This window comes from Humulus lupulus, chromosome 3 (assembly GCF_963169125.1).
Source record: "Humulus lupulus chromosome 3, drHumLupu1.1, whole genome shotgun sequence".
NCBI classification, from domain to species: domain Eukaryota; kingdom Viridiplantae; phylum Streptophyta; class Magnoliopsida; order Rosales; family Cannabaceae; genus Humulus; species Humulus lupulus.
In genome coordinates this window covers 166,793,972-166,818,347 of record NC_084795.1, presented here as the reverse complement: position 1 = coordinate 166,818,347, position 24,376 = coordinate 166,793,972, and positions in this window count along the sequence as shown.

Below are 24,376 nucleotides of genomic sequence, written 5' to 3'. Positions count from 1 at the left end.
TGGGTTGCGCTCCTCTATGGCCCTCAAATCCCTCGCACTGGCTCTATATGCATGGCCCACCATGTGACTTGCTGTCTCATATACTATACCCCGAAAGGCCTCAGGGATCTTTTCTAGGTCCTATGGCTCAACCGGTATTCAGACGATGGGGGCCTCAACTTGAATTACTTAGGGAGGTGGAGGCATGTGTCGAGGGGGAGGAGGAGGAACTTGCCCAATGGTGACAGTAGTCATCGGAGCTGGCTCCTGAGCGAAGCTCGCGTCTTTACCCTTAGAGGGGGATTTTGTAGTATCCCCTATTTTGGGATTGGCCTTCTTCGTCACCCTGGGCCTCTTCAGGACAGGGCCCATTCCAGACCTTTTAGCCTGAAAGGCAGTCCTTAGGTCGGGAGCTCCTATCGATTCCATCTCTTCACCTGAAAATAACAAAAGAGAGTTAATTCACAAATGTAATGTTTCAAAGATATAAGAAAAAAGGAGAAAAGGGGGGAAATAAAGATCCTACCCTCCAGGCTGGGGGAGGAATCTATTACCACCAGTTCGAGTGTACGAACCTGGCTAAGCACGACCTACGACTTTGGGATTAACAAAGGGGAGGGGGAATCTAAGGATACAATCTCTATGATCTTAGGGGGTTCTGGTCCCTCCTCGGGGCTGGATTTGTCTACATACTGCCTAAACTGTAACGACCCGAATTTGCTAATAGGGCTTAGGGCCTTGATTAGTGTGCCTGGAGGGAAATAAAGGAATTAATATGTTGATACGTGAATTTATGTGAATATATGATAATGATGCATGTTTAGTTGAGTTAAATATGCATGTGGGCCCCGTTTCGATATTAGGGGTATAAATGTGATAAATGCTATATGTATGTGATATATCTGCGCAACACGATCCGAGACAGTCCTTGGGAGCGGTTAGCCAGAAAGTCACAACAGGGTTGAGATTCCGACTCGGGGCGAGTCGAGGGGTAATTTGGGTATTAGATGTGTTATGGGGTTATCGGGTTGTGGAAATAAATATTTGGAGATATATTTGAGGATAGAATGTCTAGGAGGGAATACTGGGGAAATTTACCATTTTTGCCCTTGGGGACGTTTTGGTACCCCGAGCCTTGAGGTAACCATATAGACTAAGTTAAATAAAACAAAAGGAAAGAATACTTAGAGACTTGTAGAAATTGACCCAAGTCTTCCTCTTCTCTCTCTCTATTTTCTCTAAGGCAAAACAAAGGAAACTCTTGGAAGCTAAGGGTTTCAGCTGAGGGCTCTGCAGTTTAGGCTTGAATTTTGAGGGATTAGCTCAACTTAAGCAAAGGAATTTGACTAGGATTAAGGTAAGGATTGATTCTCATTATCTGTGTTGAAAATTATGTGAAATTGAGTATGTTCTAAGTGGTTTTTGGGTTTTGAATTTGAAGAGTGAATTGAAGCTGGAAATTTGGGAATTAAGCCAGAAAACACTTGGAGGATTGGTTCTGAAGCTGAGGTAAGCTTTAATTTAAAGTTTGAAGGTTGAATTATGGTGTTTCCATGGCTGAGTTTTGAGTTAGAAAATCTCTGAGATTGAAATGGATTTTTAATGGGTTTTTAGTCTAGATTTTAGCTAGGTTTTGTTGCTGGAATCTTGTGGAAAGTTTGTGGATAATTGAGTTGCGGAATTGGGATGATTGTGGGTGGTTTTGAGAGAGGTTTGGGTGTCAAAAATGGAGGATTTTTTTGGGTTCAAAGGGTCGGGCCGCGGCATTGTTCTTGCGGAGCAGCGACCCTTCGAATCTGATGCATGCTGAGGAAAGAGGGCGGGCTGCGGCATGGCCTGAGTAATGCCGTGGAGCTTACCTATTTGTGGGCATTTGGAGGCCTCTTGTTGGGGCCATGCCGAGGCATGGTTGGCTAATGCCGCGGCCCTTAAGGGATTTTAGGATTTTGAGATTCTAGGCTTGGGAATTTAACCTAGGGTGCTCAAGATTGAATTGTGATTTAAAACTAGTTAATGGGTGGAGCTTGATGGATGAATATTATTATGTGTTGTGACTAGGGTTCGGCAAGGCTCAAGGTAAGGGACTGTGCCTGGGATAGCGGTGCTCGGAAGCTCGGGACTCAGGTAAGAGAACCCTTGTTCCCATAGAGCTTGTATGCAGAGCTGAGCCCAATATGTCTGAATTGCAGGGCGTAGCCCTTTGGTTGAATTTGTTAGTGTTCAGTATTTTTTTATTATGCTATGAATGCTATTGTGTAAATGATCGGCAAAGCGTCGGGAACGGCGTTGGGCACGTTGAGTGCAAGGCCGAGAATGGCAAGGGGCCGGGAGCAGTGCTGAGCACGTGGAGTGCAAACTGCCAGGGCAGGACCCTAAAGGATACCTGGGATATCCTCACAGTGTAGACCGCAAACCCAGGGCCTAGTAAAGCGCCTGGGACGACTTGGCCGTATGTGTTTAGCCTATTGATGGCCTAATTATATGTCTGGTGTATGATTTGCATATGTTATCTGTTTGTGGGTTTTCTTGCTGGGCTTCGGATCATGGATGCTCTGTGGTGCAGGTAAGGGCAAGGAGAAGGCCAACCAACCATGAGTGTAGCAGGCGTGAGGCGGCATGTACATGTTTGGCCTGCCTGGCTGCCACAGCCAGTGGATATTTGGGAGATGATTGTAAATAAACTTAGATTTTGTCATTTAGTCGACTTGGTTTAGTTTATATGTTTTAAATATTTCTAAACTGTATTTTGGGATCCCATGTGTTAAACTTTTATGTATTTCAATGTTATGGAGTTATTTCTAAAGTTTTTCCTCTGTTTATGGATTAATTACACTATTTGACTTAAAACCTTGATTAGCGAGTTGAATGCACGTTTTTAAACTCACTTAGTAATGGCTCTAAGGAAGTAGGGCGTTACATAAACCCAGGAGGAAATGCTCCCTGGAGCAGAGAAGACCAAGTCCTAAGGTTGTTTCAGTATTCTTCAAAGATAGATGATCTAAAGTTCAGCGTGTTGTCAACTACAATGATGCCTCTGGGATAGTTGTGGTCGTAGCGTACCACCAAGCGATCCACGCATTGGAGGAGAGTTACATTTAGGTTTTGATCGGTGGGATGGAAACTAACTAGCTGGTTTGGGTTAAAATGTTTTAACCTAAAGCCAGCAACAACCCCATCTAACTCTCTAAATAGGTAAGGGTTACCTTGGCCAGAGGCGCCGACTGCTGCCTCTGACGCAGCTCGGTCAGGATCGGGATGCTGATCAGCTTTGGGAGCCCACCTTTTTCGCACGAGAGGCTCCTCGTCCTTTTCCTCGTCAGTTTCCTCAGCGACTGGCAAGGCCTCTTGAGAAGAGGGAAGTTCGAGGATAACTAGGAGTAGAGCTTGGGTCCTCAGGGCTAGTTTTGACCCTCGCTGATCAAATTACATGCCAGCATCATGACATCATTCACGACCTGGCGATAATCGTTTTCCCCAAGGGAAAGACTGAACAGTTTCTCGTACTGATCCCCTAGGGTCATAGATTTTCCCATCCTTGCAAATATAGTTGCACGAGGAACAAACTTAGTCAAAGCCTAAAAAAAAAAATACTTTTGAAATGGACAAAATTCATGTGCTAAAATTACAAAGATAAAGGACTTACGAGGATGGTTGAAGTATTGATATTCACAGTTCTTGAATCCATTCGACATAAAGAATAAATCCTTATAGTCGTTAGGATGGCTAAGGAGCTTGATGACGGAGGTGGAATTCAGAAATTGCGTGAGGTAGTTGTAACGCCCTACTACCTTAGAGCCGTTACTAAGTGAGTTTAAAACAAAAATTGTGCATTTAATTGACTCAAAGTGGTTTCTAAAACCAAAAGTGTGATAAAACCAGAGTTTAAGGCTGTACTCTTTGAAAATGTTTAGCTTCATTGAAAACGTTAAGTATCAAACACCTGGGATCCCAAAAATAAGGTTTACAAAATATTTACAACTCAAAATAGATTTACAACAGGTTTGACTATCAAAAGAATGAGTTAATACAGCCATTTACAAAATGCCCCCAACCAAAGCAGTCGGGCAGGCCGAACATGTACGCGCCGCCCCCACGCTCTCCATACTCATGGCCGGTTGACTGACTCCTTGCTTTTACCTGCCACACGGAGCACCCGTGAGCCGAAGCCCAGCAAGAAAACCCAAATAGCACATAACATATGCAATAATAATATCACTTGCATAATTCACTAATAAATAGGAAAATCATCGATTTAAACAAGCACGGCCATGCCGCCCCAGAGGCCTTACCAAAGCTTGGGGTCTCGGTCATTACCGTAGGATAACTCATGTATCCCTTGGGTCCCACCCTCGCTATAGCATCCCATGTGCTGAGCGTTACTTCCGGCCCCACTGCCGTACCCGGCCTTCGCCGCTTTCGGCCTTGCCGTTCATTCCATTATAATCACACATATAATACATCATGAAATAACCATTCAAACATACAATAATTCACCTAAGATTACACATTTGCACACAATACAATCTAGGGCCATGCCCTGCAATCACACAGTGGGCCTATGCCCTATTCTCGGGTGTTACGGTTTTCTTACCTGTATTCCGTGCTTTCCGATGCACCACGATCACGAGCACGGTCCTCTAGCATGAGCCTCTCCGAAATTCTAGTCACAACACACATAAAAAACTTTTAATACTAACCAAACCCAAAACCACTTCCCGGGACCAATCCCGCACTCTCGGGACTCCCAAAATCCTAAAATAAGTCATTGGAAACATCCCCCGAACCCCTGGAGCAAAAGCTCAAAAATGGAAATTTTGGTGCCCTGAAAATGGCCTAGCGCCGCGGCTCAGCCCTATAGGGCCACGGTGCTTAACAAGTCAGAGGCCACACCCCCCTGGAACCAGCCTTGCGCCGCGGCGCCCAAGAACAAGGCCGCGGCGCGCCCTTACGAACCCGAAATTCTGGGTTTTTCTCCTTCAATTCCTTCATCCCAAAATACCTCCAAACCAACACAAACACATATCTCAACCCCAAAACTCAATTCCAAACTTCATATGAACAATCTAACAACCTATAGACACTAGAAACAAGATCAAAACATCAACACACCCAAGATCCACACCTTTGATCTCTAATTTCAGCAACTCAACCAAAACCTTGAAAATCTTAACTCAAGCATTAAATCCCTCAAATCAACACAGAAACCAAACTTAAGTGTGTGTAAAAACCATACCTCAAGTGAAGAATCCACCCAACAAGCTTCCTTGGACTCCTCCTAAGCTCCCACTTCAGCCCTTCTACCCTTCTTCTTCTTTCTTCTTCTTGCCCTAGCCTTTCTCTCCTCTTCTTTTCCTTCTCTTCTAGTTTTATCAAAACACCAAATGATCCAATGGCCAAACCGTATACCCCATATACCCAGCTGAAACTTGTCTATTTTCCTTGCCAAAAGACCACTTTACCCCTTCCTAATAATCCCTCCTAACTAAACCTTCAAGGGCACTTAAGTCTTTACACTTCTATTTCAATTCTATCACTTTTTTTATCTTAAAACTTGTTACCTACAGCAGTTACAAACGGTTACCCAGGTTACTCAATTACCAATAACTAACCACTCATTCTCAACTCAACTTATAAGATTCCCGAAGTACCCCTAGGCTCCTCCCGAGCCGGGTACAACATCCCGTTGTGACTTTTAGGCTAATTGGCTCACTAGGACCGTCTCGATGCGTGCATCCTGATAATGACACCACACTCTCATGGCACAATTCACATAGTACAATTATCACAGTTATGCCCTAACATGGCCAGATTACAATCATGTTCATTCTAAGACAATCAGGTCTACATGCATACTAATTCACATAGTCATGCATCTCGAATAATTCAAATAGTCATATAATGTGCATTAAATCATCATCATGCATAAGACTCAATAAAGACACACAGAATTCCATTATGCCCTCCTGGAACACTACTCCAGGCCCTTAAGCCTAACTGAATTTGGGTCGTTACAGTAGTAGAGCCCATCACCTCGCCCTTTCTGGTCGGGGCTCACTTTGAGACAGAAGAAATATAAAATATTTTCTGGAGTGGGGACGTCCCACTCATGCTTCAGAAACAAATATTTTAGCCCCGCCAGAAGTCTGTAGGAATTTGGGGGGAGCTGGAAGGGAGCCAATTTTACATAGTTGAAAAAATCTACAAAGTATTGGTCCAGGGGAATAAAAGCACCAACCTTTATGTGCTCGTCAGTTCAAGCCCCATAATCATCTTGAAAGGGGGCACAACTTCGCTCTCCTTCAAAGGCAGGTCGTGCAAGGAGACTGCCAGTTCCTAGCTTGATGTTATGACTCAGTAGAATTTTTTTTACTCTCCCTTGAGTCGTTATTCTAGAGACTATGTGTTTAGCCTCGAATAAAGCGTTGGGATCGACGACGACCTACCTCTCCACCACAGGACCAAAATGTGGGATATGAGATTTGGAGGTGACCTGTTTGCCTTTTTTCTTGCATTGGGTAGATGAGCTCGCGGCGGTCTTCTTTGGAGGCTCCATAATTTAGATTGCCTGACGATAAAGCGGCCTAGTTGGTAGGCGACCTAAAATAGTCTATAACTATGTCGTAAAGATACGAGGGATGAAATGGATTATTTTTGTTATACGAGCTAGAACTAGCCTTAGCCTCATCACATGATGCCACATGGTATCCTAGGCTACACAACTCAGTTTCTTAACAATCCCCAGATACTTCGGGTTCTGCGTGTCAGAAATGTCAGGCCCACTACTTTCCTTGGGAAAGCAGTTTAGCGCAAAACTGCTCAAGAAAGCGTAACCCCTAAGCTACCTAGTATTAAACCTAAAAACCCTTCAGTTTCTATACCTCGAGTGGGTATTCTTTAAACCAATTTTCCATTAGGGTTACCCAAGATTAACCCAAAAATTTGCTCAGTTTTAGGATGTCTTTTTTCTATAACATGTTTGGGTTCACTCATTGAAGCCTAAACCGAAACCTATTTCCTATGAGCATTTAGAAATAGCCTAACGGTAGCAAACAATGACCATTGTTAATGAACATTGCTGAGAACAGAAATCTCATTGGATAATGACGAACAAAAAAAAAAGGAAAGAAAACTTTTCAAACCAGAGGATAAAGTACTTACAGGAAATATGTGCGATTCGAAGAAGATGTAATTGCCGCCACGGGAAGCTCCTGGAAAGCTTATGAAGGTCTGGAACATGGTGAAAGTTTTGGGAATTCTAGAGAAGATAAAAGGGAGCTTGAGAGTTTAAAAAAGGGAAATTTTTTAATACAAAGGTGGTTGAAGACTGATCACCCTATTTATACGTAAACTACAAAAATTAATCTGGGCCATCCAATTGGGTTAGCTTGAGATCCAAGGGCCAAGATTAAATAGACCAGATGGCGCCAGAAAGTTAACAAGACAATTATTTCAGTGCTCAAAACTTGAACAGACGCCAATCGCAGAAGGCCACGTGTCCAGTACTCGAGTAGTAGGCAGGCACAATTTTATATGACAGAAGTGTAAAAGCCCTTACTGTGTATGTCAGAAGATGACAATGTCAAACAAGAGTAGGGGATTGGGGGGCAAATGTTGTACCCTAATTTTAGCACGAGTTCACTCACTCAGATCGGGTATAACTGGCAGGTAGATATGTGGAAAAGATAACCAAGTAGAATACCTAATCATTAACCACTTGAGCAGCTCGAGGTTCATGGTGGTCAGAACTGATATTGGGCGTCCTGGATCACTACGAGCTAGGAGTCAGATAACTATCAAGCTTAAGCTCGTGTGAGATATTTAGCTCGAGAGGACCCAGATATAGTGCATATTAAAGGATCCCAAGAGACTCGGGGATTCTTTATACTTTCATTAATGACCAGGCTATATCATATTTATGTCATTTATTACCCAAGATAGCAGGAACATGTTTATTATGTTATCTGATCATATCCCAACGTAAATGGGAATAATTTGTATTAATTATTTACCATATGTGTAATTACATGTTTTGTTTACACGGTGACCCAAGCTTGTCCATGGAATTCCCCTATAAATACTAGGAATATTGGACAGGAAGGGGGACCATTTTATTCTGTATTACCGAAACTCTACCAAAATAAAGAGAGAAACAACAATAATATTGACTCGTGGACTAGGTGGATTTTAACCATTGAACCATGTAAAAGTTTGGTGTTTTTGAGTGAGTTCTTGTTATTTCATTACGGTTTATTACTAAGCACTAATCTACCCTTAATACTTTTTAATTTCTCGTTGGTGAAAAACCGTGTCAACATATCGTATTATTTTTTTCTATCCCTGAAAACTGTCTCAGACCTAATATTCCAAGATCTCATGTGTTGAGAATATCATATGAATCAGAAAATTTTTCCCTACCATTACTCTACATGCCCACACACGTCTTGATGTGTAGAGATACATCTTGGAAGATCTAAGTCTAAGTATTTTAAAGAACTGCTTTGGATTGGATGTTCGTTGGAGATACACAAAGATAGCAATGATTCTTGATAGTTCTTCAGCTGGTAGATCCTCATATTTTTATTTCTCTATGATTAATGTATTGTATGTTAATGGATCCGATCATTTAAAGTTTGTTTAAATAATTTTTTTTGAAATCTCTGGGCCCAACATCCCGTGCATTCCGTTGCGCACATGGTAAACCAGTTACCAACAATTAATACTAGGGCGATCATTAATCTCTGCATGCATTAATTACTGTATGGGTATAATATGCACTCTTATATTATTATAATATGTGATGAATGGATGGACGTTTATTTTGATGAATGTTTGTTCTTAAGAGTCGTTAATTATATGGTGTTTTGGGTTTAGGAATTGTTCTTATTTTCCTAGATCTACAAAATTGTAAGCCATATGGGGCATAGGATTTTTTGTAATTTAATTTTCTGCAATAATATGATTAATTGCAAAAGTGTAAAATCTTGAGCCCTGAGCCCCATGGTGCCGAGAGCCTCTCGGTAGCCCCAACCTCTGCCACGTAGCTGCCAGTCGCACCAGCCTCCTGGCTGCCCAATTGCACCAGCTCTCTGGCTGCCCAGTTGCACTAGCCCCATGGCTGTCCTGCACTGCGCCTCTGGCACACCTTGTACATCCCTCAGGCGCACTCATCCGTGCCCCTATCGCACCTCGCTTGACCCATCGCGAACGCCCGTGTGTGCATCTGATGCTAGTCACCCTAATTGCGTTGCTTGCCCAGCCGTGCCTAGCTGCCTAGTGTGTTGGTGGTTTGGTGGCTCTTTGAGCCGCCCCACTAACCCAAGCCCCAAATTGGTTTCCTTAAATTTGTGGGCTTGGCTCAAATTGTTAATTGGGATTTTAAAATTCTAATTAAATTTTGAAATTAAGTGGCCCAAGTTCAAATTGGACCTAAATGACCTATTGGGCTTTTATTAGCCAAATTCAATATTTTTAAAAGATTGTTTAAAATTATTGAAGTCATTTATAATTCAAAAATGGGGTAGATGGCATAAAACCCAAAAGATGGAGATGGAGATTCTACATGATGCCTTTGTTTTATTTTTATTTATTTTGAAAATTATTACAAGTGTTGTAATTTTTGTAGAATTACCCAAATCACCGAGCTCTCATTTATTTACTTGTTTATTGTTTTAAATGTTTGAATGTATTAAAAGTGTTTAATAACAATGTCATGCATTTAACATGTCATTCATATTACCCACACAATATATATCTAATTCAAGCATACATCTCATATCGAGTAGAAACATGTTTGAATTAGGAACATCATCTTTGATTATACGCATTAAATGAATCATATAATTTGTTGACCCTCGATTTGGCCAACGACACAGAGTCAAATGTACGAAAAAGTATAAAGCAAGAATGAGAAAAATGATCTAACGGAAAGGAAGAAAACACCAAGGAATTATAGTGGTTCGGCCCCAAAGAATGCTAATGACCTATGTCCACTTAGTGATATTGTTATTATTGAATCTTAAAGTCGTGATCAAAGAACTAGGTTTCTTGAGTTTCACAAACCTTAGATGTATTACAATAATATGATGAACAACTCACTTTAGCTCTTTTTTCTCTCAATATTTCGCAACAAGATTCAAGAAATGAAAAGTTCAAAAGTCATTTCCTTTAGCTATTTCATGCAAATTTATAGGCTCAAGGAGGGTTACACATGCTAACGTGTCCTATCTTTCCTTAATAATCACGTATCAAGATAATAATGAAGAAATATTCAACGCAGTTATTATAAGATTACAGCTTATAAAGGAAATAACTTAGGTTATACGACTAGCCTGGTCGTATAAAAAATTAACCCTGACGATGCGGTGCACTTCTGGTGGATAGTCGAGCAGTACTTTTGCCATGTGTCAACCACGTGTGAGAAAGTATTGCCATGTCATCAACAATAGTTTTTTGGGGTAAACATTTGCCCCCCAAGTTTATTTATTGCAACCAGTTATAAGTAAACTTAGGAAACTAACTCTTCGAATACCCCACGAAATCTGTCAAAACCACCCATGCTTTCTTGAAAAGGTGACCAATTATGTATAATCAAGTCTTTCCGGTTTCCCAAGAATGTGCCCGATGACCATTTCACTTCCCCATACTTAGAAAAAGTAACTCATGATTACCTCTTTTAACGTGCCTTGGTCTTTATAAATAACCCCCAAGTTATCATTTTTACCTTTTACCTACTTTTGCCTTCTTGAAGAACATTGAAGAACTCGTGCTCCAGAACCTAGAAATTTTCAAGCATCTACGCTTGGACGTTTAAAAGCTTTCACCTTCAGACTTCAATCTTTATTTGAGTAAGCTTCATGAAATTTCTTGTCTTTTGAGTTACCACACGAAACTGCCTTATGCTTGCTTTCATTTCTGAACCCTTTCGTGTTCTTGGATGAAAATGTATGGGGACTGTTTTCATGTTGACAGATGATTGATAGGGTAGTGGAATATTGTCCCGCAGGAGTTAGGAGCTAGTTTGGTTGTAACGACCCAAAATCACTAATATGGCCTAAGAGCCTTGATTAGTGTGCTGGGAAGGCATAATTGACTTTTGAGTGAATTTATTGATTTAATGCATGATTATATGATAGGCATGCTTGTATGATTATATGAATGTAAATGTGGTTAAATGTTATATCTGTGTGAACCACATTATTATGTGGGTAGATTTGCAGCGCACGACTTGAGGCGATCCTAGGGAGCCAGTTAGCGGGAAGTCACAACAGGGCTTAGTATTTGACTTTGGATAAGTTAGGGGTATTTTAGGTATCGCATAGTTATTTAGACTATCGGGTTATGGAAATAAATATATGGAGATATATTTGAGGATAGAAAGCTTAGGCGGGAATATTGGGGAAATTTACCGTTTTTCCCTTGGGGACGTTTCCAGTACCCCAAGCCTCGGGATTGACTTAACTGGCTAGGATTAGACTAAGTTAATGTAAACAGAAGGAAAAAAAAAACACAAACTGACCTCAGCTCTTCTCCTCTCTTCTCTTCTCTTCCTTCTCTCTTCTCTTTCAAGGAAAACACAGAAAACCTAAGGGAAATCAGCTGGGAAAACTCTGTGTTTGAGCTGAATTCATGAAGGCTTAGCTTAGTTCAAACTAAGGGTCACTCAATCAAGATTAAGGTAAGAGTTGAGTTGTGTTTTTGGGTGTTAGAACTCTAAGTTTTTTGCTGAATATTAAGGTGTTTATGATTTTGATGTTTAAGGGCTGAATTGAAGATAAGTGCTTGGGTTTTAGCTCAGAGATTGTCAAGGAAGTGGTTCAGCAAAAGAGGTAAGCTTCAATTCATAATTAAGAGGTTAAAATTTGAGTTTTGCATGATTTTTTTTGGTGTTATGAGTTGCTAGGTTTCAGAAATCAAAATGGAGTTTTAGTAGGTTTTTAACCTGGATTTCTGTTGGATTATGCTGTTAGAATCATGTTAAAATGTTTGTGATTAATGGGTTTTGAGTTGGGATACCTTGGGATGGTTTTGAATGGGGTTAGGGTGCTAGAAATGGTGTATTTTCTGGGCACGAAGGAGAGGTTCGCGACTCTGTTCTAGAGCGTTGCGACCTTACGAAGCAAGAGAGCCAGGGAGGCTCAACCAAGGGAGAACGCCGCGGTGCCCTTGGGCAGGGTTGCAGTGCGTGTCTGCTTGCTGGGGGCCTTGGGCTCTGTTTTAGGAGCGGGCTGCGGCTAGGTTTCAAGGGCTGCAGGCCTTAGGTACATTCTTGAATATTTGGGGATTTTAAGCGCGGGAATCTAGCGTAGGGTGCTCGGGATCGATTTCACCACCGTGCTTGGTGGAATTCGATGTCCCAGAATCTAGTATTGTACCCAGAAACCTTTATTTGAATATTAATGGAATCCAATACCTTGGTTGTGACTAGGTGTTAAAGCTAGGGCTCGAGAAACGGATCGTGCTTGAGGAACTTCGCTCGTAATAAGTGAATGTAGAAATTAAAGGTAAGAAAACTGCACCTGGTTGTGTACTTGTAATGGGACTTAGGGTTCCCTAATATGTATGCTTGAAAGGATGGTATTATTCCATGTAGACAGTGAACCAACGACCTAAGATTGCCAAGGGTTACACAAGCGCACAGGGCGCGGCTTGGCCACTGGTAGTCGAGGACAGCTTATTATGCACTGAGCTCTGTTTAAGTGGGCCGGAGTCAGTGGGGTAAACAGAGGGTGCGGCCTAAGTTGTCGGCCCTGACTATTGTGTGAACTAATTGTTATTTATGATTAGTTGTGCCATTGGTTATGAATAAATGTTGAGTGGTTAATGTGGAGTATTACGTGTTTGATCATGCTTAATGAATTCACTATCTGTTATTGTTGTTTGTGTTGGATATTACATTTTCTTGTTGGGCAATGGCTCACGGGTGCTACGTGGTGCAGGTAAAGGCAAAGGCAAGCTTGACCAGCCCTGAGTTGGAGAGCTCTATGAGCTGAATGTACATGACTAGCTGCTTAGTTGCCACGGTTGGAGGAAAGGCAGGAACATGAGAGCCAGAAATTTCTATTTTGCCTTAGTGTGGCTGATGGTTGTCTGTATTTTGTAGATTCTGTAAACCAACTTTTAAACAGTGTTTATTTTTGGGATCCCATGTATAAAACTGTTAAATTATATAAAGGGTAACTTTTGAGACCAAAACCTTTTTAATCCTAGCATTTTCATGGTTAGTGACATGTTTTTTTTACTAAATGACTTGATTAGCAAGTCCTGCACCTTATAAGTACATAGTGTAGCGGTCTTGGCTATCCAGGGCATTAAAACTTGGTATCAGAGTGTCCTAGGTTTAAGGGTTCTTGAAGACCGACTGGACATGTACATTCCCTGCTAGAGACAAGCTCGATTCAGGGTTTGGTAATCTGTATAGATGCTTATATGCCTAATATGAGTTATGAATGTTGTTGTTTATTGGTTTAATAGGAAGCATGAGATACGGATAGGGCCTGGCCCTCGACTATTGTGTGAAAATACTAAGGCATGCTTATCAGCATCGCATTGCATGTAAATGAATATTTGGAATGATTAACTGTATATTGTGTATTGGTGAATGCTCTCATCTTAGCTGTGGTGTGGTAATGTTGGGGCATGCTTATTAGTAGCCGGTGCATGTGGTTGGATGCCTATATTTTGAATGTTGGTGATTGGTTATGTTCTTTTGATGGGTTTTGGAGAAGTTTTTACCCTGTCATCATGGTCTGACTGCCGAGTCGTTGATTGCAAATTAGCTTGGATAGCTATGCGTCCAAGAAAATCTACGCCACTAGCCGGCACTAGGTCTGGGACCAGGGGTGATGACCAGGGCGCGATTCCTCCGCCAGTCCCTAAGAGTTGGCAGCAACTTATAGCAGATATGCAGGCTCGATTATAGAGCCAGGATGAACAGATTCGCCTACTGCGACAACAAGCTCTAGCAGGGAGCGCTGCCCCTATTGTACCACCTGCAGTGGTACCAGCTGTTCAGTCTGGGGAGGTTAGGAACAGGTGGAAGCCGTTATATGAGCAGTTCAGGAAGCAGCAACCTCCAATCTTTGAAGGGGGGCCTGATCCACTGAAGGCTGAACAATGGCTGACTATGATTACTACTATCCTGGATTTTATGAGGATAGAGGGACATGACATAGTAGCCTGTGCCACGTATATGTTGAGAGAGGATGCCCGAATCTGGTGGGAAGTGGCTTCACAGACCAGGGATGTCACTACTCTATGTTGGGAAGGCTTCAGAGACTTGTTTAGCCAGAAATACTACAATCTTGCTGTCCGGGCAGCAAAAGTTAATGAGTTTGTGGGTTTGGTGCAGGGCAATATGACTGTTACAGAGTATGCCCTAAAAATTGACAAGCTTGCAATGTTTGCACCAGATCTTGTGCCTACTAATGCTGCTAGGCTAGATAGATTCATCAGGGTGCTTAATGCTAAGATAGCCCAGGATGTCAGAATTACAACAGTACCTAGAGGAACAACTTATGCCCAGGCCGTTGAGAAGGCTCTTACCGCTGAGGAAGCGGAGAACAAGATTTGGAGGGAAAGTGCGGTGAAGCGCGAGGGCTGCAGAGTGGTGCCTCCTTATTCAGGGACAGGTAGGGGCGGAGGCCCCAGTGACTTCAAGAGAAAGACTCTTGACACTTCGACCACTGCTGGTCCTGATAGGAGGGGTCGGGGTGGTCAGGGTGACCGTCAGGGTGGCAGCGAGGCGTGGCGGACCAATCCAGAGTGCCCGAGGTGTAGAAGGCGTCACTTGGGTGAATATCGAGCTAAAGCTTGTTTTGTGTGCGGAATAGTGGGGCATCTCAGGAAAGACTGCCCAACAGTGAAGAAAGGTGAAGCAGGGAAAGTGGATAGCTTGACTCCAGCTCGAGTATTCACTTTGACACAGGCAGAGGCCGAGGCTAGTCCCTCGGTAGTGACAGGTCAGCTTTCTAGCGCTGGCTCTCCTTTTACTGTATTGATTGATTCTGGTGCTACACATTCCTTTGTTTCTAGTTAAGTGATTGATAGATTGTGTAGACCTAGTGAATATTGGATCGCGGGGTTCGGGACTTTGTTTCCTATAAGGGAACTGGTAATCTCTAGGAGATGGATTAGGGCACTCCTAGTGATGGTTGATAGTAGGGAACTTTTGGTGGACTTGATTGAGTTAGAGATGGAGGATTTTGACATGATTCTGGGGATGGACTGGTTGGTCAGATATGGGGCTACTATTGATTGCAGGAAGAAGATGGTGACTTTTGAGCCTGAGGGCGAGGATCCTTTTGTTTTTGTGGGTGCGGTATGTGAACCTCGCGTACCCATGATTTCAGCGTTGAGAGCCAGAGACTTGTTGCAGGGAGGATGCATAGGTTTTCTGGCCAGTGTAGTGGATACTACTAGGGTTATGCTGGCAGGGCTGGGAGAGACCAGATTGGTGTGTGAGTTTTTGGACGTATTTCCTGAGGATCTATCAGGGTTGCCGCCGTGCAGAGAGATTCAGTTTGAGATTGAGTTAGCACCGGGGACAGAAGCAATATCACGGGCACCATATAGGTCGGCACCAGCTGAGTTGAAGGAATTAAAGATACAGTTGTAGGAGCTTCTGGATCTGGGTTTCATCAGACCTAGTTACTCACCATGGGGCATTCCAGTGTTATTTGTTAAGAAGAAGGACGGGACGTTGAGGATGTGTATATACTACCGAGAATTGAACAAGTTGGCCATAAAGAATAAGTACCCTTTACCGAGGATTGATGACTTGTTCGATCAACTGCAGGGAAAGACGCTGTTCTCAAAGATTGATCTATGATCTTGTTATCACCAGCTGAGGATCAAAGATGAGGATATACCGAAGATGGCCTTCCAGAAGCGATATGGGCACTATGAGTTCTTGGTCATGTCTTTCGGTTTGATCAATGCCCCGGCAACTTTTATGGATTTGATGAACAGGATGTTCAAGGACTTCTTAGATCAGTTCATCACTGTCTTCATCGATGACATTCTAGTATACTTCAGTTCAGAGGAAGTCCGTGAGCAACATCTTCGACAGGTTTTACAGAGACTAAGGGAGCACCAATTGTACGTCAAGTTTAAGAAGTGTGAGTTTTGGTTGCCAGAGGTGACTTTCCTTGGGAATATAGTTGGTGCAGAAGGGATTAAGGTGGAGCCGTCCAAGGTGGAGGCAGATCGGGATTGGCCGAGGCCAAGGAATTCCTCGGAGGTGTGGAGTTTCCTTGGGTTGGCAGGTTATTATAGGAGGTTTGTGAAGGGATTCTCAAAGATCACTTGACCGATGACAGAGTTGACAAGAAAGAATCAGAGGTTCACTTGGTCAGAGAGGTGTGAGAACAGTTTCCAAGAGTTGAAGCGATAACTTATTTCTGCACCTGTGTTGAGTCTTCCTTCGAAGGAAGGAAGGTTTGTGGTTTACTGTGATGCATCGAGGATGGGTTTAGGCTGTGTGCTAATGCAGAATGAGAAAGTTATAGCCTATGCATCGCGGAAGCTGAAGGAGTATGAGCAGCGGTATCCTACTCATGATTTAGAGCTGGCGGCAGTGGCATTCGCACTGAAGGTTTGGCGGCATTACTTGTATGGAGAGAAGTGTGAGATATACACGGACCATAAGAGTTTGAAATACTTCTTCACTCAAAAGGATCTAAACATGAGACAGAGGCGTTGGTTAGAGTTGGTTAAGGATTATGACTGCGATATCCTCTACCACCCGGGGAAAGCCAACATGGTGGCGGATGCATTAAGCCGGAGGGGCCCAGGACAGTTGTATTGTTCCACCCAGATCTCGAGGGAGTTAGCAGATGAAATGACCAGAGCAAGGATATAATTGGTGGTGGGCCAGTTAGCTAATATTACCTTGCAGTCAACCCTGCTAGAGAGGATTAAGGAGGCACAATTGGTGGATGCACAGTTGCAGGAAGTTAGGTAGCATGTTTTAGCGGGGTCAACTAAGGATTATTCCGTCTCTGAGACTAGTATGCTTCGATATCAGGGGCGGATTTGTGTTCTAGCAGATGAGGGGATCAAACGAGAGATACTGGATAAGTCTCACACTACGGCATACCTGCTTCATCCGGGTACCACGAAGATGTATCAGGATCTATGGGCATTATACTGGTGCCCGGGATGAAGAAGGATGTGGTAGAGTATGTGTCTAGATGTTTGACATGTCAGCAGGTAAAGGCTGAGCATCAGCGACCAGTGGGATTGCTTCAGCCTTTGGGTATCCTAGAATGGAAGTGGGAGGACATCACGATAGATTTTGTGGTAGGACTGCCCAAGACGGTGGGACTCTGTGACTCGGTGTGGGTGATAGTAGACACATACACCAAGTCAGCTCATTTTCTACCAGTGAAGTCGACCTATACAGTAGAATAGTATGCATAGTTGTATGTGAGGGAGATAGTTCGTCTCCATGGGGTTCTAAAGTCTATTGTGTCTAATCGAGATCTTATCTTTACCTCTAAGTTTTGGGGAGCTCTGCAGAGAGCTATGGGGACCCAGCTGAAGTTTAGCACAACTTTTCATCCTTAGACTAATGGACAGACTTAGAGGATGATTCAGGTGTTAGGGGACATGCTTAAGGCATGTGTGATTGACTTCGAGGGGTCTTGGAGTAAGTATCTACCGTTGATTGAGTTCTCGTATAACAACAGTTATCAATCCATGATTGGAGTGGCTCCTTATGAAATGCTATATGGGAGAAAATGTAGATCACCCATTAATTGGGATGAGATGGGTGAGAGGAGGTACTTAGGGCTAGACATGGTTTAGAAGGCTAATGAGGCAATTGAGAAGATTCGAGCAAGAATGCTTGCTTCGCAGAGTAGACAGAAAATCTACGCTGATCCTAAGCGTAGGAGTGTGAAATTCCAGATTGGGGACCACGTGTTTCTGCGAGTCTCACCATTGAGAGGGGTAAGGAGATTTGGAGTAAAGGGCAAGCTGAGCCCTTGGTTTGTTGGACCTTTTGAGATCCTGGAGAGGATTGGACAGGTGGCTTATAGGTTGGCCTTGCCACCGTCACTATCAGGAGTTCATAATGTATTCCATGTCTCCATGTTGCGGAAGTATGTTTTAGATACAACACATGTGCTGAAGTATGAGGATTTGGAGTTACAGACAGATTTATCCTATGAAGAGCGACCAGTTCAGATTTTGGAGCAGAAGGACAAAGTTTTACGGAATAAGACAATTCTGATAGTTTAGGTGTTGTGGAGAAATAGCAAGGTCGAGGAAGCGACCTGGGAGTTAGAGACAACGATGCAGGATCAATATCCCGAGCTATTCAGGTAAATTTTGAGGACGAAATTCTCAATAGGAGGGGATAGTTGTAACGACCCAAAATCACTAATATGGCTTAAGGGCCTTGATTACTGTGCTGGGAAGGCATAATTGACTTTTGAGTGAATTTATTGATTTAATGCATGATTATATGATAGGCATGCTTGTATGATTATATGAATATAAATGTGGTTAAATGTTATATCTGTGTGAACCACATTATTATGTGGGTAGATTTGCAGCGCACAACTTGAGGCGATCCTAGGGAGCCAGTTAGCGGGAAGTCACAACGGGGCTTAGTAATTGACTTTGGATAAGTCAGGGGTATTTTAGGTATCGGGTAGTTATTTAGACTATCGGGTTATGAAAATAAATATATGGAGATATATTTGAGGATAAAAAGGTTAGGCAGGAATATTGGGGAAATTTACCGTTTTGCCCTCGGGGACGTTTCCGGTGCCCCGAGCTTCAGGATTGACTTAACTGGCTAGGATTAGACTAAGTTAATGTAAACAGAGGGAAAAAAACACAAACTGACCTAAGCTCTTCTCCTCTCTTCTCTTCTCTTCCTTCTCTCTTCTCTTTCAAGGAAAACACAGAAAACCTAAGGGAAATCAACTGGGAAAACTCTGTGTTTGAGCTGAATTCATGAAGGCTTAGCTTAGTTCAGACTAATGGTCACTCAATCAAGATTAAGGTCAGATTTAAGTTGTATTTTTGGGTGTTAGAACTCTAAGATTTTTGGCTGAATATTAAGGTGTTTATGATTTTGATGTTTAAGGGCTGAATTAAAGATAAGTGCTTGGGTTTTAGCTCAGAGGTTGTCAAGGAAGTGGTTCAGCAAAAGAGGTAAGCTTCAATTCGTAATTCAGAAGTTAAAATTTGAGTTTTTCATGAGTGGTTTTGGTGTTTTGAGTTGCTGGGTTTTAGAAATCAAAATGGAGTTTTAGTAGGTTTTTAAGCTAGATTTCTGTTGGATTATGCTGTTAGAATCATGTTAAAATGTTTGTGATTAATGGGTTTTGAGTTGGGATACCTTGGGATGGTTTTGAATGGGGTTAGGGTGCTAGAAATGGTGGATTTTTTGGGAACAAAGGAGAGGGCCGCGGCTTTGTTCTAGAGCGCTGCGGCCCTACGAAGAAAGAGAGCCAGGGAGGCTCGGCCAAGGAGAGCGTCGCGGCGCCCTTGGGCAGGACCGCGGCACGTGTCTGCTTGCTGGGGGCCTTGGGCTCTGTTTAAGGAGCAGGCCGCGGCTAGGTTTCAAGGACCGCAGGCCTTAGGTACATTCTTGAATATTTGGGGATTTTAAGCGCGGGAATCTAGCCTAGGGTGCTCGGGATCGATTTCACCACCGTGCTTGGTGGAATTCAATGCCCCAGAAGCTAGTATTGTACCCGGAAACCTTTATTTGAATATTAATGGAATCCAATACCTTGGTTGTGACTAGGTGTTAAAGCTAGGGCTCGGGAAACTGATCGTGCTCGAGGAACGTCGCTCGTAATCAGTGAACGTAGAAATTAAAGGTATGAAAACTACACCCGGTTGTGTACTTGTAATGGGACTAATGGTTCCCTAATATGTATGCTTGAATAAATGGTATTATTCCATGTAGATAGTGAACGAACGGCCTAAGAGTGCCAAGGGTTACACTAGCGCACAGGGCGCGGCTTCGCCACTGGTAGCCGAGGACAACTTATTATGCACTGAGCTCGGTTTAAGGAGGCCGGAGTCAGTGGGGTAAACAGAGGGTGCGACCTAAGTTGTCAGCTTTGACTATTGTGTGACCTAATTGTTATTTGTGATTAGTTGCACCATTGGTTATGAATAGATGCTGAGTGGTTAATGTGGAGTATTAAGTGTTTGATCATGCTTAAATTATTGACTATCTATTATTATTGTTTGAGCATATTACGTTTTCTTGATGGGCCTTGGCTCACGGGTGCTACGTGGTGCAGGTAAAGGCAAAGGCAAGCTTGACAAGTCCTGACTTGGAGAGCTCTGTGACCTGAATGTATATGACTAGCTGCTCAACCGCCACAGTTGGAGGAAAGGCAGGAACATGAGAGCTAGAAATGTCTATTTTGCCTTAGTGTGGCTGATGGTTGTCTGTATTTTGGAGATTCTGTAAACCAACTTTTAATCACTATTTCTTTTTGGGATCCCATGTATAAAACTGTTAAATTATATAAAGGGTAACTTTTGAGACCAAAACCTTTTTAACCCTAGCACTTTCATGGTTAGTGACATGTTTTTTTTAATAAATGACTTGATTAGCAAGTCCAGCACCTTATAAGTACACAGTGTAGCGGTCTTGGCTATCCAGGGCATTACATTGGTAATCGAGATTGTAGATTTAGGGCGTAAAATCGAAGTAAAAATTCGATTTTTAAGCTAGTTGAAAAATTGGGTTTTTCCCGCCCCTTCGGAGTTGAAAAAGCTTTTTCCTGAAAAACTTTTCACTTCTTCTTTTCAATCTGTTTTTCAGACTTCTCGTATAGAACTTGGTGTTTTTGTTAGAATGCTGCATGCCATATAAAAACTTAATTTTTATACGTGAGCAACGTTTTTCCAACTCTCAACACAAGCTTTTAAGCTTTATGTCTTACCCCCCCTTTCTCTGATCGCAACTTTTCATGCAAGATCAGTGGGGAGGAGAAAGACCCATCGACGGCGACTTACTAGCTCAGCTGCTTAAGGACGAGGAACAACCATCGTTGCTAATACCTGAAATTCCCTTTTCTCATGCCACTTCAAACACTCCATCGACCCTCGTTCAAAAAATGGGTCGAGCAAAAACTAAAGCCCAGAAAAAGAAAACTCCCAATCCTTCAAATCAGCCTGGTCCTCGGGCTGAAATTCCCTCGACTAGTGGTCGAGCAGAAAATATTCCTGACCCAAATATCCAAACTCATGCTCAGCCTCGAAATGTCATTCAACCAGATGTTCAATGGTATGTTGTACCTGAAAGCCGGGTGACGATTAGGATGATCGCCAACTATATTAGAAAATATGGACTCGTGGGGGTGACATTAGTTCGACCCAATCAAGACCAACAGGCGAATTTTCCTGGAGGTGCTTTCAGCTCCTAGTTGAGATACCATATTGAGGCAGGGGCTACCTTGCCTCTTCATCCTTTTTTCCAAGGGGTGGCCAACTACTTCGGGGTCGCCCCTTTCCAAATAACTCCCAATGGGTATAGAATGCATGCAGCACTCTATATCCTTTATAGAAACAAAAAATGGCTTGTGCCATCACCCCATGAGGTTAATTATCTGTTCGACCTCAAGTCTAACCCCAACCAAGAAGGTACGGGGTTTTTTTCACTTTTGTCATCAAGAAACAAGGCGCACCTTCCTGACCGACACCACTCACATATCAAACGTGGGGAGCTACTACCAGACGTATTTCCTTACGACTGACATGGTCGCGAACAATCTGGCCTTTACTCAAGGAGGTAACACCTTTGTATCACTGGTCGTTAATCTTTCTTTAATTTTTCCTCTACACTTTCTTAGATTTTTAATGCCTTTTAGGCCCATGGCTGCAACCAGACCCCACTCCTGAGATGGAGTTAAGATCAACCCTCTTGGCCAGTATGACTAATGTGGAGAAAAGCGTCAAGCATCTGGTCACAGAGGCTAACCTTAGGCTGGTCGGCCTTTTGGCCCCTCATCAATACATGAGGGAGTCAATAGTGGGGAGTGCTACTGGCGGAGAGGTTCTCGAGCAGCACCCGGACGTGGAACAAACCCCTCCACGGAGGGCCACTGGAGTAACAATCAGGGAAACTTCCAGCAGCCCCTGCCCCAAAGGGAAAAGGGAAAAAGAAAGCCACCAAACCTCTCAAACCCCTCAACGAATCTTTGGATGAGAACGGTACTGATCTCTCGCTCTTAGATAGCTTGCCAATTCCCTGTCACTTATTTGACGGGGACGGCAATTTTAAGTACGCTCCAAATTTAGATTCAACCTTCTTCATGCCAGAGAGTGAGTGTAAGACTAGTAGAGTATATAATGTAGCGACCAGTAATGATAGCTCGGGTATTTCACTTACAATTTTCTTTGTTTCTTTTCCTGACATAACATACTTAATTGTTTATACTATCTCACTGTTCATATATTTACTTCTTTTCCAAATATGGACTCTGAGTGCGTGTTCGACATATATAGCGCCCCTGAGGCTCCTGAAGCTCCCTCGAGCAAAAAGAAAACGAGCAAGAGGCATCCCGGGGAAAGCAGTAAAATGCCTCAGGCTAAGAAATCTCGCACTGTAGGCCTCCCGGAGGACGAACCCTCAGCCAATGTAACACCACCCTCTTCTCCTCTCGAGCAGCAGACTTCCCCTGCTCCTGCCAGGTCGACACCGTCTCCACCAGCCCCAACTGATCAGACTCAGCAGGCTGGTCCTGCTTCCACTGGGGGCAACATAACAAGTCGTGTCTTAAGATCGGTCAAAGACAGGGTCGCAAAAATTGTGAAGCATGATCATTGCCGAGAGGCGATGGCTTCGACTGAGTCAATGGACGTCGATCAGATCCTAACCTGCGCCTTGAATGAGTTTGCCAGTGTAAGTTATCTTTTTCTATGGAGCCAGCTTCCTTTATACTCTACAGTCAGTCTGATCTTTGCTCTGATTGCAGGAAATTCTAACCCTTACTGCCGGTCGGCTCCGCTCGGGTGCCATCACCGAGCAGTCCAAGTATTTGAAGCAACGGCACGTTGAAAAACTCAAAGCTGCCAAAGTGAAATACGTTGAACAGCTTGAGGCGGTGCTCGAGGAGAAGAAAAAACTGGCTGAGGAGTTGAAGGAGAAGCAAAGTGCTCTGGATAAGGCCATCGAGCAGAGAGACAACTTCAAGGAGTCTAACCGCACCAATTACAGCGCGGCTAAAAAGCTCGAGGAGGACTTGACTGCGAGTGGACAAGAGACTACAACCTTGGAGGGTCGGATCGAGAAGCTTGAACAAGCCAACACCAACAATTTGGAAAGGTACAAGAATTCCACGAGTAAGAGTTTTTATGACTTCTGGAAACACAACCAAGGGGCTGACTTCAGCTACCTTCCCGATCATGCAAGGCATGCTGAGATAGCCCGCTGCGTTGCTCGACTGGCAGAAGAGGAGAGGGCAAGGGGACCTGCCTCGCCCGAAATCTCCTTGGCGAGTGGCTTGGACGGGGCGGACAATGACACTATAGATGTCGTCGACCAGGACACCCCTCAAGATCCTCCAGCCTCTTAGTCTCTTCCCTTGCTTATCTTTGAATCTATTAATTACACGACTTACTGGTCGTGATGTAAAGACTAATTTTTTATTGCTGCATGGGCAGCTATTTCCTTTTTAATCAGACAATTACATCCGAGCAGAACTGCTCGCGGTGTAAAGTAATTCATTTATGATATTATAACACATTTTTTATTTTATTATAATATATGTTCGCATGACTGAAGCACTTTGGTTTGATTAAACAAAATACAAAATTTTGAAAAATAATCTAAGTACCCTAGCATGCTTTCACTTATTTTGCTCATGTGTTTACATACCTTTTAATGATATGTTTTGCTTACTTGTACCTTATATGCCCCCAAGTGATCGAGGAGCTTTAGGTCTTTGGTCACTTGCCTTGACCAAAACCTGTTTGAACAATGCTGCTCGGAGCAAAATAATTGAAATTGTAATACAGCAAAACAACACACGTAATGAGAAAATACTTGTAATAAATACAATAATTGGCAAGAAATGACTGGCTGCGCACAGTCCCTTATATTTCTCGTAATAAATGGACGAAACATGTTTGTACGAGTGATCAATAAGATCATACACTTATAAGCGATCTGTCACATAAAATGACTAACCCTTGTTCAAAACTTGTAAAAAGTAAAATTAATACAAGCCAATTCTTTAAGAAGAATTGTTTATTGATAGTACTTGCACAGGTGTTCTCCATTCCAATAGTGAGGAACAAGATCTCTGTTTAAGCGAACAAGTTTATAGGTGCCTGGGTGAAGGACTTCTTCAATCTGGTATGGCCCTTCCCAATTAGATCCGAGTACTCCAGTAGCTTGGTTGCGAGTGTTCAGAAA